The 17,568-nt window shown below is 42.7% G+C and overlaps 1 non-coding gene across 1 annotated transcript; it reads right to left on the reverse strand.

Moving 5' to 3' along the window:
* Nucleotides 1-17,253: 17,253 nt before the first annotated feature.
* On the reverse strand, nt 17,254-17,359 carry LOC141650360 (small nucleolar RNA R71). The gene has a single exon (XR_012546399.1). It is a non-coding gene; the product is annotated as a small nucleolar RNA R71 (small nucleolar RNA).
* Nucleotides 17,360-17,568: the final 209 nt, after the last annotated feature.

A 17,568-nucleotide genomic window follows, 5' to 3' on the forward strand; every position in this document is an offset into this window, starting at 1 on the left:
TGTGGCTGCTTGTTTGGATAAGTTTACTAGTTTATCTGGGCTCACAGCTAACCCTATGAAGACTTGCATGTATTTTGGAGGTGTTTCTAGGGAGCTTAGGGACCTGATTATGGCTAACACAGGTTTTAGTGAAGGTGATTTTCCATTTAGGTACCTTGGCCTCCCCCTTTCTACTTCTAGGTTTACTGAGAGTATGTTCCTGCCTATGCTGACTAGGATTCGTGAAAAAGTTATGCATTGGGCCAATCATACTCTCAGCTACTCTGGAAAAGCTACTTTGATAAATTCTGTGATCTTTGGTATCCAAAATTTTTGGGGGGCAAGTATTCTTCTCCCTAAGGGGATTGTAAAGAAAATACACAAGATTTGCAGGGATTTTTACTGGGGGATTGCTGAGGGTAAGAGAAGAATGGTGTTCCAAGGGTGGCAGGGTCTTTGCAAACCCAAGAGGGAAGGTGGTTTAGATATCAAGGAGGTTTTGAGCTGGAACAAGTGTCAATTGATGAAGGTGGGTATGGAAATTTCTGTATAAACCAGGTAGTTTATGGGCCTCATGGTTTAGGCACTACGTGATGAAGGGGGGTAATATATGGCAAGCAACCTTCACCACATCCCACTCTTGATTCTGGAAATCCTTAATTCAGGTAAAGGACTACTTGGTTAACTTTGTTGGATCTGCTAATAGGGCTGAGGAGCTGCTGGCTAGCTGCTCTCACTCTGGAAAACTGGATGTTGGAAGCCTTTATGAACTGACGAGGACCAAAGCTGCAGTGGTGGTTTGGGGTAGAATAATACATGACCCAGCAGTCATCCCTAAGCAAGCTGTTGTTGGGGCCATGCCTTGTCTCAATAATGACCCCAGAGGAAGAAAGCACCCGTACAGCAGCAGTATAATGGCCAGCAGCAGTATAATTGCCAGCGCCCCTCTCACACCACTCGTTAAACTGGGTGGTGGAGTTCGTCCTATTGCTGTTGGTACGGTCTGGAGACGGCTTGTCTCTAAGGTTGGTGCTTCTATGGTTGGCCCGTCTTTATCTTCTTATTTTGATGGGCTTCAGTTCGGGGTGGGTGTGTCCGGTGGAGGAGAGGCTATCTTGCATGCTTTGAACCGGCTCATTAAGGCTCGGGGGGCTCAGGTGGGGCTTTCTATGCTGCTGGTTGATTTCCATAATGCGTTCAACCTTGTTGACCGTTCGACCATGCTTCAAGAGGTCCGTCGTCGTTGCCCGGCTCTCTCCCGTTGGGTGGAGTTTTGTTATTCCAGCCCGGCCCGCCTTTTTTATGAGGAGCACTGCTTGTGGTCTTGTCAGGGTGTTCAGCAGGGTGATCCGTTGGGGCCTTTGCTTTTCGCGTTGGATTTGCATCCCTTGGTTTGCAAGATCCGGGACACTTTTGACCTCACTTTGCAGGCATGGTACTTAGATGATGGCACCATTGTGGGTGATACTTTGGAGGTGGGGAAGGTTTTGGACTTGATTAGGTTGGATGGCCCTCGTTTTGGTTTACACCTAAATGTCTCCAAGACGGAGGTCTTTTGGCCTGTTGAGGACCCACGGAGCCGGCTTCCTGGGGTTTTCCCCACTTCTATTTCTCGGCCATTGCGCGGTGTTACAGTTTTGGGAAGAACTGTCAGTACTTGTCCTGGTTTTAGCAGTGAAATTGTGGCGACGAGAGTAACTAAGACCATTGAGCTAATGGACTTGGTTGCGAGGATTGAGGACCCGCAATGTGACTTGCTTCTTCTTCGAGCTTGTACTGGTATTTCTAAGCTCTACTTCTCCCTTCGTACTTGCTCCCCTAGTGTTTTGGGGTCTGTCCATCTTCCTTTTGATGCCGCTCTGCGTTCTAGCTTGGAACGTATTGTCACCGCGTCAGGGCCGGGTTTTGGGGATTGGTAGTGGCGCCTTGCTACCTTCCCTTTTCATCTTGGTGGACTTGGTGTGTATGCGGCGGGAGATGTTTTATTTTATGCTTTTATTGCGTCCCGCTTGCAGTCTACTGGTTTGCAGGCTAAGCTCCTCGGCCCTTCTGGTGTTGTAGCTGCTGACCCTGCTTTTGATGATGCCAAGCAGGTGTTTACTGCGACTACAGGTTCTGATATATTAGGTCACCCTAGTGAAATTGCTGCCCCCAAACTTATGAAGAAATTGGCAGACATTTATTTCACGACGGTTGCTGCTGCCTCAGAGTCTGTTTTCTCTTTGACACCACGCCAGCTTGATTTATGGCAGTCTCAGCAGGGTTCTCACTCCTCTAATTGGTTACGTGCGGTTCCTATCTCAGGGTTGGGGCAGACTATGAACGGGAGGACTTACCGTAGTGTGCTGGGGTATCGTCTGGGTGTTCCGTTATTCACGGTATCTAGACCCTGTCCTACTTGCTCTCGGGTTTTTGCTGGGGATGTTTTTGGGGACCACGCTGTTTCTTGTACTGGTACTGTGGGCGTTAAACATCGGCATAACCTTGTCCGGGACACTCTTTTCGACATCTGCTATAGATCTGGTATTACTGCGGGGAAGGAGGTTGATATCGGTTTGGTTGATGGGCATGGTGGCTCTCTTCGTCCTGCGAATTTATTACTTTATTCTTGAGACGGGGGCGTGATGTGTGCGTCGACCTGACAGGTTCTTCACCTTTGACTCAGACTGGGTTGGCAGATTTTGTGTCGGGCCGGGTTGTCGCTGATGCTGCTCAGCGAAAGTGTGCTAAGTATGGGGATTTGTGCGCGGTAGCGGGTTATGGTTTCCTACCTTTCTCTTTCTCTTCACTTGGGGAGCTGGGTTCGGATGCTGTTGCCTTGCTCAAGCGGATCCAGAAATTCTCGGTATCTCAGGATGCGGGGGCTCGGGTAGCCGCTTACATTTTTACTAGACTTAGCTTTGCTATTGCTAAGGGTGTGGGAGCCCAGATTGTCTCTCGGCTCCCCACCAATTTCATGTAAACCTATTATTTATTTTTTTAATGAAAGCTGCGCGCATAATAATAATAATAATAATAATAATAATAATAATAATAATAATAATAATAATAATAATAATAATAATAATAATAATAATAATAATAATAATAATAATAATAATAATAATAATAATAATAATAATAATAATAATAATAATAATAATAATAATAATAATAATAATAATAATAATAATAATAATAATAATAATAATAAAATAATAATAGTAATAGAAGACATAATTAAACACATGCAATTAGAACAATAACAATTGAATAACTATTGAAGAAAGATTAATAATACCGTAGTAAATTAAGGTAGAATGAGTTGTAGATCCGAAAACAATAATAAAAGAACTAACCTAAGAGTTTTATAGAGTTTCTAGGGTAAATAATACTTAGCTAGATAAAATAAAGCGTAAAAATAACATAGGGTACGAATTGGGTATTTATAGTAAACATAACCGACTTAAGGACATTGCAGAAAAACCCTCAAAAAAGTGTTTACTCGATCGAGCCTGGGTGCACTCGATCGAGTACATTCCCAGTTGATCGAGTTTGCTTGTGCTTGATCGAGTATTGATGAGGGGGTTGGAATGTCGTCGATTCTCCCTATCAAACAATATTTATAATCTTAACTAACTACTCTTAGTAGAGTGGTAAGTAAAGGTCGGATCCCAAGGGACGGATATTGGATTAAGTTATCGGTTGTAAAAAGCAATGTCTTAGGGTGTCACAATTTGGGTTTAGTTTGAGGTTTGCAATCTAAACTACTTAACAAAGAAGAGTAAACAAATGAAAGTAAAGCAAAGCAAGTAAATAGGGTTTGGAAACAATTGATTAAGGCACTAGGGTGTCATGGGTTCATAGGGGAATCATGGTGAAGATCATACAAACAAGTTTACATAGATGCAAGCAAATTATTGTTGTAGTGGAATCGAGTTAGTTTATATCTTACAATTCCTAGGAAGATTTGGGTCCCGGAGCCAAGTCGGTCAAGACTGTACAACACCTACAAGTCTACTTAGTTTCTTCCTATTCAACTATATGCATGGTCAAACAAGGCTCGAGTTAGTTTATATCTTACAAGTCTTGTTGAATGGATAGGAGATTCATGCTAGGTTGTCAATCAAGCATTTCCTCAAAGCATAACATGTGCATAAGTTAAAACTACAACAAGCAAGCAATCATATGAAAACACATTAAATTAAGTATGAATCTACCCCCATGATTAATTCCCTTAATCCCCCATTAACCCTAGCTAGAAGACTACTCACTCATGATCATGGTAAACATGCTAATAAAGGTGTCAATCATACTAACAAGGTTAAACATGGTGAATGACGAAAGTAATGAACAAAAATAAAGCAAAGTGTAAAAGGGATTATACGAACTTAAGGATGATCCAAATAATAAGCAAAGAATAAAAGAAGAACACTTGATGAATGATGAAGAGTTGTCAATTCTTCAATAAACCCAAATAGTCTTCAAATAACCCAACTAAATCTAAGAACACTTGAATGATTAAAGAAAGATTAAGATTGAATTCAGGATTACAATGTAATTAACCCACTAAAACTTGATTAGGAATTGGTAAATAACTTGATGATTAATCCCCTAACACAATGGGGTATATATGTAATACTCCGTATTTATGAGTCTCTGGGTACTCTATCGAGTAGGCCTTACTCTGTCGAGTAAGGGTGAGTTGCGTTTTAAAATAGTTTCTGACCTGTTGGGTACTCGATCGAGTAACTAGGATACTCGATCGAGTAAGGGGGTACTCGATCGAGTACCTTAGATACTCGATCGAGTAGCCGGTTTACGGGGAGTTTTTCTCGGGTTTTGTTAATTATGCGATTAAGATATATAACCTTTTCCGTCATCATTCTAAACACTTTTTCAAAACCTAATTTACTGTCAAAGAGAGAAAGCAAGTATGTTCATCATCTTAATCGCAATGTTAGCAAATCCCGGAGTTTGGAAGGTCGGTTTTCATCGTTTGTTATACCGTTGAGATCCTTGCGTCGAGGGTAAGATCTATGTACCCTTTTTATTGTCTTTCCTTTAAGTTGGTTAAACCCTAATCTAGGGATTTGGGGGTTTTTGAGTAGTTTGTGATTCGGTAGCATTTGTATGTTGTATGATAGGAGGAGGTTTCGTAGAAGAAGCTTTTGATACAAATTTGTAGAGACCGTCGATAGTTGTGCTTTCGGTAGGATTTCCTACTCGTATTAGTCCCATAATGGGATGATTGTTGATGTGTTGAGGTTGATTGTTTGATATAGTAATTGTATTGTGACGGCCGTGATTGTGATTGTGATTGATTGTTCTCTGGTTCTCGAGACGCGTTCTCGGCTGAGTGGAGTCACTTGCGGGAGTGGCTTCACGCCCTAGTTTCGCCCTTCGTGGAACCCGCCACGGAAGGGGATGTGCACATTAATGGACAGGTTCATCGCTCATTATGAGGAGCGGGGATTTGGTGGGTACGGCAGTGCGGTCCCCATTGGGCGGTGGGTCCGGTGGACGATCGGTGATTGAGATTGTTGGAATTGGTGTGGTTGTGTGTGTGTGTGACGGTTAAGTTTGCTGTTTATCTTATTGTTGATATATATATATATTGAGTTGTGTGATTAGTATCGACCCGGTTGTTGTTTTGTAAACTGCGGTGATCCATTCGGGGATGGTGAGCGATAATTGAGCAGTTTGAGTTGAGTCTTGGGATAGTTGGGATGTGCCACCGTCGACGATAGAAGTCTTCATTTGTAGTTTTATTAGTTTTATAACATTTCGATTAATTGAAGTGATTGGTTTGAGAACTTGTACCCGTATTTTGGGATTTGGTTTCAGTTGTACTTTTCACTAAAGTTATATTATTTAAAGTTGTTTTGTTATTGTCTTATGAATATCATGCCTCGGGTAACCGAGATGGTAGCATTCTTATACCTGAGTGGTTCTGGTAAGGCACTTGGAGTATGGGGGTGTTACAAATGGTATCAGAGCGACGATCCTGAAACCTGTAACCAATGAATCTAATGAACATAGGGATTCAATTAAAATGAACCCGGGGTAAAGGTTGTAGGGGCTAATGCAAAGGCTTGGGAGACGTCCTGAAGTCGCGAACTCGCCCTACAATTTTGAACCGGTCACATGGGGGGTGTATGTCAAGGTCGTATGCGTTGTTTGGCTAGCTTGTGTGTGAATGTGATGAAGTGTGTGTAACTGTTGGATGTTTGCAGTAGAAAGTTGAGAATGTGAAAGAAAGGTTGATGATATATGTAGAACTGTTGTTGGGATGAGAAACATGATGGATGTTTACAATGTGGCGTTTAATAACATGATATAATGATTTCGTAGATCGTATGAAAAGATGCGTAGCATTATATGCTTAGTTATGATATAATGTTGGTTTTATAAAGTTTTTAGCATGTTAGAATATGATATAGCATGCGGGTAGCGTTTTCGAGTTAGCAGGACTCGATCGAGTGGGACTGACTTGATCAGGTGGGTTTTTGACGATTTTGAGTCCGAAATCGTGTTTTTGGGCACTCGATCGAGTACCTCGGGCACTCGATCGAGTAGGGGGTCACTCGATCGACTGACTTGATCGGGTGGGTTTTTGACGATTTTGAGTCCAAAATCGTGTTTTTGGGCACTCGATCGAGTACCTCGGGCACTCGATCGAGTAGGGGGTCACTCGATCGAGTAGCCTAGCTACTCGGTCGAGTATGTTAGAGATCAGAAGGTCTGTTTGGGGTCTGATGTTGGGGCACTCGATCGAGTATGGTGGGCACTCGATCGAGTATGGTGGTCACTCGATCGAGTAGCCTGTTACTCGATCGAGTATGTTTGGGAACTCGATCGAGTAGGGTCTGGGCAGCTTGTTTTCGTGTTTTGAGGTTTTGGCGCGTATGTTTATATCCACCCCTTTTTCTGATATAGTTTCAAGATGCCGCCCAAGAAGAATGCGTTGTATGCGAGAGCTGAGCTTATGAACATAGATGACATCGTTAAGATGTTGGAGCATCAGGATGCTCTTACGGAGGCTTTAAAGACTGTGGGGAAAGATAAGGATAAGGATAAGGAGAAAGAGGTTGATCACTCTAAAATCAGCCTCTATATAGCGAGGTTTAACCCGAAAGAGTACAAGGGGGTTGGGGAGCCTAACCTTCTTGATAGCTGGCTTAGAGAGATGGAGAACATATTAGATTTGGTTCACTTTGTCCGATGAGATGAGAGTGGAACAGCCGCGTTCTATCCGAGGGAGGCGGTGGTAAGTGGTGGGATACGGTGAAAGTGAGTGCTAAGGAGTTGTATGTGAACCAAGGTTTACCTGCTATACCTTGGGAAGAGTTTCGTAGGGCTATGAGAAAAGAGTTTGTACCGGAGCATGTGAGGAGTAAGTTGAGAGAAGAGTTTGACAGTTTTAAGATGACCGCCGAGATGTACGTGGTTTGAGTACTACAGGCAGTTCAATGACAAGTCTAGGTATCCGAGGATATGGGTTTGAGTGAGGAGAATCGCGCCGAGGTTTGAGAGGGGTTGACCCCTAAGATTATGGATAAGTTACCCGTGGGAGTCCTTGCGATGTTAAGGAAGCTTATGAGAGGGCCGGGAGAGCCGAGAGGTTGGTGGAGATGGCTCGGGAGAGGTTAGGTGGTGAGAAAAGGAAGTCTGAGAGCGAGGGTGGTGGCCAACCTAGTCACAAGAAAGGCAACCACAATCGATCTAAAGGGTTTTCTTCCGGGTCGGGTTGATCTTGGGGCTTCCTTTGGGCGTGGCCGTGTAAGTGTTAGTGGTAGTTGGGGAGTGACCTGCTATAATTGTGGTGGTGTAGGCCACAAGAGACATGAGTGCACAAGTGCAGGAACTTTCCGGAGACTGCGCGCAGAGCTATGCGAGCAATAGGCCTACCGGGTCATGGCCAAACCGGGAAGTCGAGCTACCAGAGTGGAGGCAACCGCAACGGCGGTAATTCTTATCGGAAACCACCAACGAACAACAACAACAATCAAGGGTCGGGTGCTAAGCCGACCACGTCGGCCAAGATCTTGTCCAGGAGGTGGACGAGAAGACCGATGGAAAGTGTTCATGATGGAGAAGAAAGCGGTGAAGATGATGCACACGTTATCACTGGTACTTTTCTTGTTAACGGTATTCATACCTTTGTTTTGTTTGATTCGGGGGCTTCTCAGTCGTTTGTATCTTTGAGTCATGTTAAACGGTTGGGTTTGAGGGTGTATGAGTCTGTTAGCGAGAAAGTTTTTATACCTTCGGGTGAGTCTGTATCATGTGGGAGGTTATATAGGGATGTACCTATGATAGTTGGGCAAGTTGATTTCCCTGTAGACTTGCTAGAGTTTCCTTTTGACGGTTTTGAGATGATAGTTGGGATGGATTGGCTGGGAAAGTATAAAGCTAAGATAGACTGTCATCAAAAGAAAGTGTCTTTAAGAGGTCCTAAGGGTGTTAGTGTGTCTTATCGTGGGTTTCTAGTCAAACCCAAAGTTAAGTTGATTGCAGCTGTTACCTTAAAGTCATATCTGAGGAAGGGATGTCCTTTGATATTGTGCCATGTGAGAGATGACCGGATCGAGGGTCCGACAGTTGATCAGATACCAGTGGTGGGAGAGTTTGAGGATGTGTTTCCAGAGGAGATTCCGGGGTTGCCGCCGAGAAGAGAGATAGATTTCACAGTAGAGTTGAAACCAGGGACGGGGCCAATCTCTAAGGCACCGTACCGTATGGGTCCTAAGGAGATGGAGGAGCTCAGGAAGCAGTTGGATGATCTGATAGAGAAGGGATACATTAGACCTAGTTTATCGCCGTGGGGAGCACCAGTTCTTTTCGTGAAGAAAAAGGATGGGAGTTTGAGGTTGTGCATAGATTACAGGGAGCTGAACCGAGTGACAGTGAAAAACAAGTATCCTTTGCCAAGGATAGATGACTTGTTTGATCAGTTGAGTGGTGCATCAGTCTTTTCCAAGATTGATTTGAGATCGGGGTACCATCAAGTGAAGATTAGAGAGGTGGACATACCAAAGACAGCTTTCACGTCGAGGTATGGCCATTATGAGTATGTGGTGATGCCGTTTGGGTTGTCTAATGCACCGGCAGTGTTTATGGATTTGATGAATAGGATCTTTAGACAGTTTTTGGACAAGTTTGTAGTGGTGTTTATCGATGATATCTTAGTCTGCTCCAAGACTAAGGAGGAGCATGAGGAGCATCTGAGGGTTGTGTTGCAGACTTTGAGGGAGCATGAGCTATATGCTAAGCTATCCAAGTGTGAGTTCTGGTTAGAGAAAGTTGCTTTTCTGGGGCATGTGATCTCTAAAGATGGAGTAGCTGTGGATCCGGCAAAGATTGAAGCAGTGACAAAGTGGGAAGCACCAAAGAATGTTGCTGAGATCAGGAGTTTTCTGGGTTTAGCTGGGTACTACAGACGGTTCGTGAAGGATTTCTCCAAGATAGCTAGACCTATGACAGCGTTGTTAAGGAAAGAGAACAGGTTTCATTGGGATGAGAGTTGTGAGACGGCGTTCCAAACATTAAAGGAGCGTTTGACCACAGCTCCTATCTTAGCATTGCCTGAAGGGATCGAGAACTTTGAGGTTTATACAGATGCCTCAAAGAATGGGTTGGGATGTGTGTTGATGCAGAACGGTAAAGTGATTGCCTATGCTTCTAGGCAATTGAAGCCTTATGAGGAGAACTACCCTACTCATGACCTGGAGTTGGGTGCAGTGGTGTTTGCTCTCAAGATTTGGAGACATTACCTTTATGGAGCAATCTTTAAGGTATTTTCTGATCACAAGAGTCTCAAGTACATCTTCACTCAAAAGGAGTTGAACATGAGACAGAGGAGGTGGATGGAGTTGATTGGCGACTATGACATGGAAATTATCTACCATGAAGGGAAAGCCAATGTAGTTGCTGATGCTTTGAGTAGGAAGAGTGTACATTCTCTGTGTACAGCTCTATCTTTGATGAGGCTGAGAGATGAGGTAGCGAGGTTTGGGATACATATGATGCAGAAAGGAGATGCCATGGGTGATCTGACAGTGCAGCTTGAGTTTTATGATGACATTCGGGGTAAGCAGGCGTTGGATCCTAAGATGATTGAGTGGAGAGCTAGAGTAGAGAAAGGGACAGTGTCTCGGTTCTCTATTCATACAGATGGTAGTTTGAGGTTTGATGGTAGGTGGTGTGTTCCTAATGATGAGGAGTTGAAAAAGACTATCATGACAGAGGCACATTGCACACCATATTCAGTTCATCCAGGTGGAGATAAGTTGTACAAGGATTTAAAGAATACGTTTTGGTGGCCTGGAATGAAGAAAGAGACAGCTGAGTTTGTGGCCCGTTGTTTGACATGCCAGAGAGTTAAAGGGGAACAGCGACGACCACAAGGTAAGATTCAATCTTTAACGGTACCTGAGTGGAAGTGGGAATCCATTTCCATGGATTTTATCGTGGGTTTGCCAAAGAGTCAACAAGGTAACAATATGATATGGGTGATAGTGGATCGACTGACCAAGTCAGCTCACTTTGTTCCAATGAAAGATACATGGACTAAAGCACAATTGGCTATGGCCTATCGAAAGAACGTGCTTAAGTTACATGGAGTCCCTAAGGACATAGTGTCTGACAGAGATGCGAGATTTATATCAAGGTTTTGGAAAGAGTTGCAGGAATTGTTGGGAACAACTTTGAAGATGAGTACAACATTTCATCCTGCGACAGACGGACAAACTGAGAGAACGATCAAAACACTTGAGGATATGTTGCGAGCTTGTGTGATGGATTTTGGTGGTAGCTGGGAACAGAGGTTAGACTTGATTGAGTTTTCTTATAATAACAGCTATCACACTAGTATTGGTATGGCACCGTTTGAGGCTTTGTATGGGAGGAGATGTAGGAGTCCGATTTGTTGGGACGATAGTGCTGAGGCAGTGGTTTTCGAACCAGAGATGGTGCATAAGATGGTTGAACAGATTAAGATGATCAGGGAACGGATGAGAGCAGCTCAGGATAGGCAAAAGAGTTATGCAGATCTACATCGCCGGGATATAGAGTTTCAGGTTGGGGACAAGGTTCTTTTGAAAGTGTCTCCTATGCGTGGGGTTATGAGATTTGGGAAGAAAGGCAAGCTAAGTCAGAAGTTTATCGGACCTTATGAGATCTTAGAGCGAGTTGGGGAAGTTGCATATCGTCTGGCTTTCTTAGAGAGAGTGCATAATGTGTTTCATGTATCGCAGCTGCGGAAGTATGTGAGTGATCCGTCACATGTGTTAGAGGCAGAGAGCTTAGAGCTAGATGAGTCCTTATCATATCTTGAGGTGCCTAAGCAGATTCTTGACCGAAAGGTTAGGAAGACTAGGAGTGGTGAGACAGTTTTGCTTAAGATCCTTTGGTCTAACCACGAGACTGAGGAAGCTACATGGGAGCCAGAGGAAGCTATGAAAGAGCGTTACCCTTTTCTTTTTGATCAGGTATGTATGGTTACGGGGACGTAACCTTGTTTCTTTTAGTGGGGTAGGAGATGATCGCGAAGAGTTTTTAAGAGTTTCATACCCTTTTTGTATGTTGTGTCGGTATGTTTGTCGGGATGAGTTGGGTTAGCAACATGTTTTATGTTGAGTTTTGTTTTGGTTGTTGAGTCGGAAGTGTTGTGGGAGTACCTTTGTTTAGTAGTGGTTTGAACTTCGGGGACGAAGTTCTTTTTAAGGAGGGAAGACTGTAATACTCCGTATTTATGAGTCTCTGGGTACTCTATCGAGTAGGCCTTACTCTGTCGAGTAAGGGTGAGTTGCGTTTTAAAATAGTTTCTGACCTGTTGGGTACTCGATCGAGTAACTAGGATACTCGATCGAGTAAGGGGGTACTCGATCGAGTACCTTAGATACTCGATCGAGTAGCCGGTTTACGGGGAGTTTTTCTCGGGTTTTGTTAATTATGCGATTAAGATATATAACCTTTTCCGTCATCATTCTAAACACTTTTTCAAAACCTAATTTACTATCAAAGAGAGAAAGCAAGTATGTTCATCATCTTAATCGCATTGTTAGCAAATCCCGGAGTTTGGAAGGTCGGTTTTCATCGTTTGTTATACCGTTGAGATCCTTGCGTCGAGGGTAAGATCTATGTACCCTTTTTATTGTCTTTCCTTTAAGTTGGTTAAACCCTAATATAGGGATTTGGGGGTTTTTGAGTAGTTTGTGATTCGGTAGCATTTGTATGTTGTATGATAGGAGGAGGTTTCGTAGAAGAAGCTTTTTGATACAAATTTGTAGAGACCGTCGATAGTTGTGCTTTCCAGGTAGGATTTCCTACTCAGTATTAGTCCCATAATGGGATGATTGTTGATGTGTTGAGGTTGATTGTTTGATATAGTAATTGTATTGTGACGGCCGTGATTGTGATTGTGATTGATTGTTCTCTGGTTCTCGAGACGCGTTCTCGGCTGAGTGGAGTCACTTGCGGGAGTGGCTTCACGCCCTAGTTTCTCCCTTCGTGGAACCCGCCACGGAAGGGGATGTGCACATTAATGGACAGGGTCATCGCTCATTATGAGGAGCGGGGATTTGGTGGGTACGGCTGCGGTCCCCCAGCTGGTGGGTGGTCCAGTGGACAGTCGGTGATTGAGATTGTTGGAATTGGTGTGGTTGTGTGTGTGTGACGGTTAAGCTGTCTGTTTATCTTATTGTTGATATATATATTGAGTTGTGTGATTAGTACTGACCCAGGTTGTTGTTTTGTAAACCTGCGGTGATCCATTCGGGGGATGGTGAGCGATAATTGAGCGAGTTTGAGTTGAATCTTGGGATAGCTGGGATGTGCCACCGTCGACGATAGAAGTCTTTATTTGTAGTTTTATTAGTTTTATAACATTTGATTAATCAAAATGATTGGTTTGAGAACTTGTACCCGTATTTTGGGATTTGGTTTCAGTTGTACTTTTCACTAAAGTTATATTATTTAAAGTTGTTTCGTTATTGTCTTATGAATATCATGCCTCGGGTAACCGAGATGGTAGCATTATTATACCTGAGTGGTCCTGGTAAGGCACTTGGAGTATGGGGGTGTTACAATATATACTAAGCACAAGTGTTAGGGTAACTAAGGGCTTAAATGACGATTAAGTCCCTAAGAAGAAGATTAAAGCCTTGCAAGTCCTTAAGGAGCCTCACGACCTCCCTATGTTGGACGCTCAAACTGCATAGGAAACCGCCCGGCCTGAGTGTGATTCGCTCGGTCTGAGCTCGGGACGCCCGGGTTGTTCCTCAGGACGCTCGGCTGCTCTCTGGACGCCCGGATCATAGGTTAGCATGGTTTCCTCTTCTTTGACTGCCTCAAGATCCGTGGGGATCATTGAGGGGTCGTGGGGGTCTTCATCAATGCCCAATCTACTTGTTCTTTATACATAGGCCTTTAGTATCGGTCTCCTCCTTGTTGGTTGGTCGTTAGATGCGATCCATTTAGCTCCAAATTGCACCATAATTGCAAGGTTTAGCATTCCTCTCCGACCAAGGACACAAAACCTCAAAGAATATGCAAAGTAGGAAGCTAAAGATAAGAAACGACCCTAATATATGCAAGAAATCATAGGAACGAGGCTAGTTCGGGGACTAAAAGTGTGCAAATATGAGTCACATCAAATATCCCCAAACCGAACCTTTTCTCGTACCGAGTAAAGAGGTGACTACAACTATGACCTTTATTTATACTACTAGCCGATGTCAGATAATTAGCGGGTCTCACTCAGCCCCTTCAACTCACAACAAGACACCTATGAGGTAAGATGCCTTCTTGAAAGGCAAGGTGGGGCTTGCAAAAATGGCGATGCATCCTAACATTTAAGAACACAAGATCAAGTAGGGGATACATCTACAAAAAGAATAGCCACTTTCCTCATCTAAGTGGCGGAAACTATCTAAAGGGGAAGCAATCTAAGGGTACACATTCCATTGTAGATATTATTTCTCCAAGTTACTAAGTCTAAAAGGATACCAACAAATCACCTCCAAGTTGTGTCGGAATAGGGTACTTTTGTCCACAATCGCTAAATGTTTTCATTAAGAGTAGACTCCCTATGGTGTTAGAAACACTGTAGGATCGCAGAATTCCCCCTCTTGCCTAGATAAGAAGAAGGGTCGTCCCTTCTCCACCATGCAACAAAAATGAGATCAATGGGTAAAAGGAATCAATATGCTTTGAGTTTCACAATGGTGGTTTGCTTTTGAATCTTCCCCCCCCCCCCATTTCTTGTTGCATTTGTCATTTTGAAGAACATTTCTTGCCATTTTTTGATGTTTGGCATTTTGATACTTGCCACTTCTTTTCAACTTTGCATTCTTTTGAACATTTTCAAAGTAACCCCATTTTATAGCAAGGGTACTTTTATTGAAGCATAGGAGTCTATTTTTGCTCCTCTTTTTCATTTGTGCAATTTTTTGCAAACTTTTTTTACTTTCATTTTGGTACTTGAACTCAAATTGGAGATTTCCGTGCCCATTCCCTTTTGTTGACAAAATGGTGATGGAAGTGGAAGAACGGTTGCATGGCTTCAAAAGGTCACCTTGTAATAAACGGTAGCCAAGGAGTTATCACACCACAAGGTACTCTGGACTAGGCCTTAGTCCATGGGTCAAAAGATACTAGTATGACACATCCTAGGGTGCCTTGAAGGTATTCTAGCCAACAAAGTCTCAAGGAGAAAAATTATCTACAAGGGCTTTATATACACTTGCCAAGCTTCCCAACTAGACATTTTCACAAAACATTTCCTAGTATGCAACTACATGCCATGATGCAACTATCAAATATACAACCTAATACAAATGCTTCTATCACTAGTATGCCACAAAATCTAAATGCAATTCCTATAATCACATTGGTTTGTACCGCATCAAAAAAAAAAAAAAAGCCACATTGTCATTAACATATAAGAGGAAAAAGGAGATTTGGAAAGATCATACCATGTGATGCGTGCATATTATATTGACTTTTTGTACTTCATTTGCACGCATCTCCATGCATATTTAGTGGTGTTTAGCTACAAATGTCCCCCGAATAGTCTACTTTGGTTTGTCTTTTATTATTTGCAGGTGATACGTGCATTTTGTATAGTCTTTTTAGCCTATTTTAGCACGTATTTATATGTACTTTCGTACTGTTTATATTGCATTTTGCCCCCGAATTGGCTACTTTGGTTCGTTTTGTCCGTTTTGTAGAAATGAACGCGAAAGTAGTGGAATCGTACCATTTTTCGTCCTTTTTGCATGCATTTTGAGGAGACAGGATTTTCCGGAGTGAGTTCCTGCATTGGGATGCGTGAAGTCACGGTTTACGAGGCAGTCGGTCACGAGTTTGAGCTAATTTGAAGGAAGAATGCTCGATCGAGTGGTTTTACCACTCGATCGAGTGGTTTCTATGGCATTGGTTGGTCGACCGAGTAGTTTTATACTCGATCAAGAAGTGCTGGTAAGTGAGGTTACTCGATCGAGTAACATTTATGTTCGATCGAGTAGATTTCTTGGAGTTTTACTCGATCGAGTGGTTTCAGACTACTCGATCGCGTGGTTCTGGCTTTCGTGGGCTTTAATTAGCCCGTTAACTTGTTTTAGTTATTGAACTTAGTTTATTTTCTATTTAAACGCAACTTTACTAGGTCATTAGCATCCAATTTTTATTGAATCTAAGTTTTATCTATCATTTTAGCTTTCACAGAAAAACATTACGTTGCTTTTCCCTTTTCTCTGTAACTTTGCTTTCGGGGTTTTCTCGCTCGGATTTGTTTGTTATTTACGCCGGATTCTTGCGATTGTAATCTCTTTCTCCCTTTTTATTATTAATCTTTCTTTCATTTACTTTAATTGTTTGTTTTACTTCCTTTTAGTTTCTGCCCTAATTACTTTTTATGCAATTTAATTATCGTTTTATCATGTTTATTGTTAGTTCATTCTCTGTTATTAGTATTAATAGTATTAATAGCGATATGATTAGCTAAATCTGTTTCATGTCGGGATTAGGGGATCTACGGTAGAAATGTGACGATGTAGTAAATAGGTTAGACGAATTATTTGTGAGATTCTGTCACCATAGCAATATAATTATATTTACCGACTTAGTTGAGTGCACGCTTCTTAGTCACCCTTTTAATCTGGTTAAATTTAATCCTGGATCGGAAGAATGGACTAAATAGACCTGCTATGAACAGTAGACTACCCTGACGAGGACGGAAGTTAAGTTAGTGGTAATTTAGGATAGAAAGTGGACCGGAAGGACCTTTCCATATCCGTCTCGCAGTAATTTATCTAAGTTGTTTACAATTGAGTCACTGGACTACCGTAGTGAACCGAAATCCTGACATGTCCCCTCTCTATTGATAGTTTAATCTCATTTTCTGCCTCAATTGCTCTTTCTTTATTTCTCTTCCTTTAAACCTTTTAGCTTAGAAAACCAATTTAAACACCCCCCATTTTGTGACCAAATAGACGGACTTTTACAGATATCTTGCCTCCCTGAGGAGATCGACCTGACTTCCCTAGCTATATAGTTAGTTTAGTTAGTTATTTTTGATAGGTATACGACAGCCCTGTCAAATTTTGGCGCCGTTGCCGGGGAGGCAATTGCCCTATCTGTCTTTGTTTCGTTTATTTTATCCGTCTCAGGGAATTTTTATTCCTTGAGGCAGTTCTTATTTATTTTCTTTCAGTGTTGTGTATGCCTGTGTCGACGGGTTTTAGTTAGTTTGGTGATTCGAACCGAGAGATTTGTTTAGGCATAGACTCCGTCTGGAAAGAGAAGCACGAAAGGAAGACTTGAGTACTTTCGAACCAGAACTTCAGCATTTCCTTTTTACAGAAAATCCATCTTTTGAAGAAGACACTTTCAGTTCTGTAAACCAACCAGTAAAGATGCCGAACATTGCTAGTCACTCGGAGCCTAAAGCAGCATCAATTCCAAAGGGTTTCAATCTCCAGACTGAGGATGGGAATACATTTGACATCCGTCCTTCCTATATCAATCTGGTGGAGAGAAATCTCTATAGAGGTGTGGCAGGTGAAGATCCGAGGAAGCATATGGAGGTCTTTACGGACTACTGTTCTACTATCCCCGCCACAAAGGGGGTAACTCAAGACAAGATTAAGGAAGTGTTGTTTCCTTTTTCTTTGACTAACTCAGCCAGGGAGTGACTGACTGATTTGGACCGCACGGCCGCAGGGGTTACTAACTGGGAGACCCTTGCTCTTGCTTTTTATAAGAGATATTTCCCTCCGCAGCGCACCTATCAGCTGAGGGCCAAGATTACCAGCTTCAAGCAAGCACCTGATGAAACTTTCTATGAAGCGTGATCCCGTTTCAAGAAGTTAGTGAGGTCTATTCCTCACCATGGTTTTGATCCGTGGTTTCTGTCTAACCAGTTCTACAATGGGCTGTACGATGATCACAGAGCCATACTTGATGCGTCATCTAACGGAAGATTCCAAGAGAACACTGACGATGATAAGGAATGGGCCCTTATTGAAGAGATGGCGAACCACTGTGCTGAGTATGGAAACCCGAGGGATGATATTAGAACAGTTCATGCAGTCGATAAGCAAGTTG

Source organism: Silene latifolia, chromosome 3 (assembly GCF_048544455.1).
Source record: "Silene latifolia isolate original U9 population chromosome 3, ASM4854445v1, whole genome shotgun sequence".
In the NCBI taxonomy this organism is placed as follows: Eukaryota; Viridiplantae; Streptophyta; class Magnoliopsida; order Caryophyllales; family Caryophyllaceae; genus Silene; species Silene latifolia.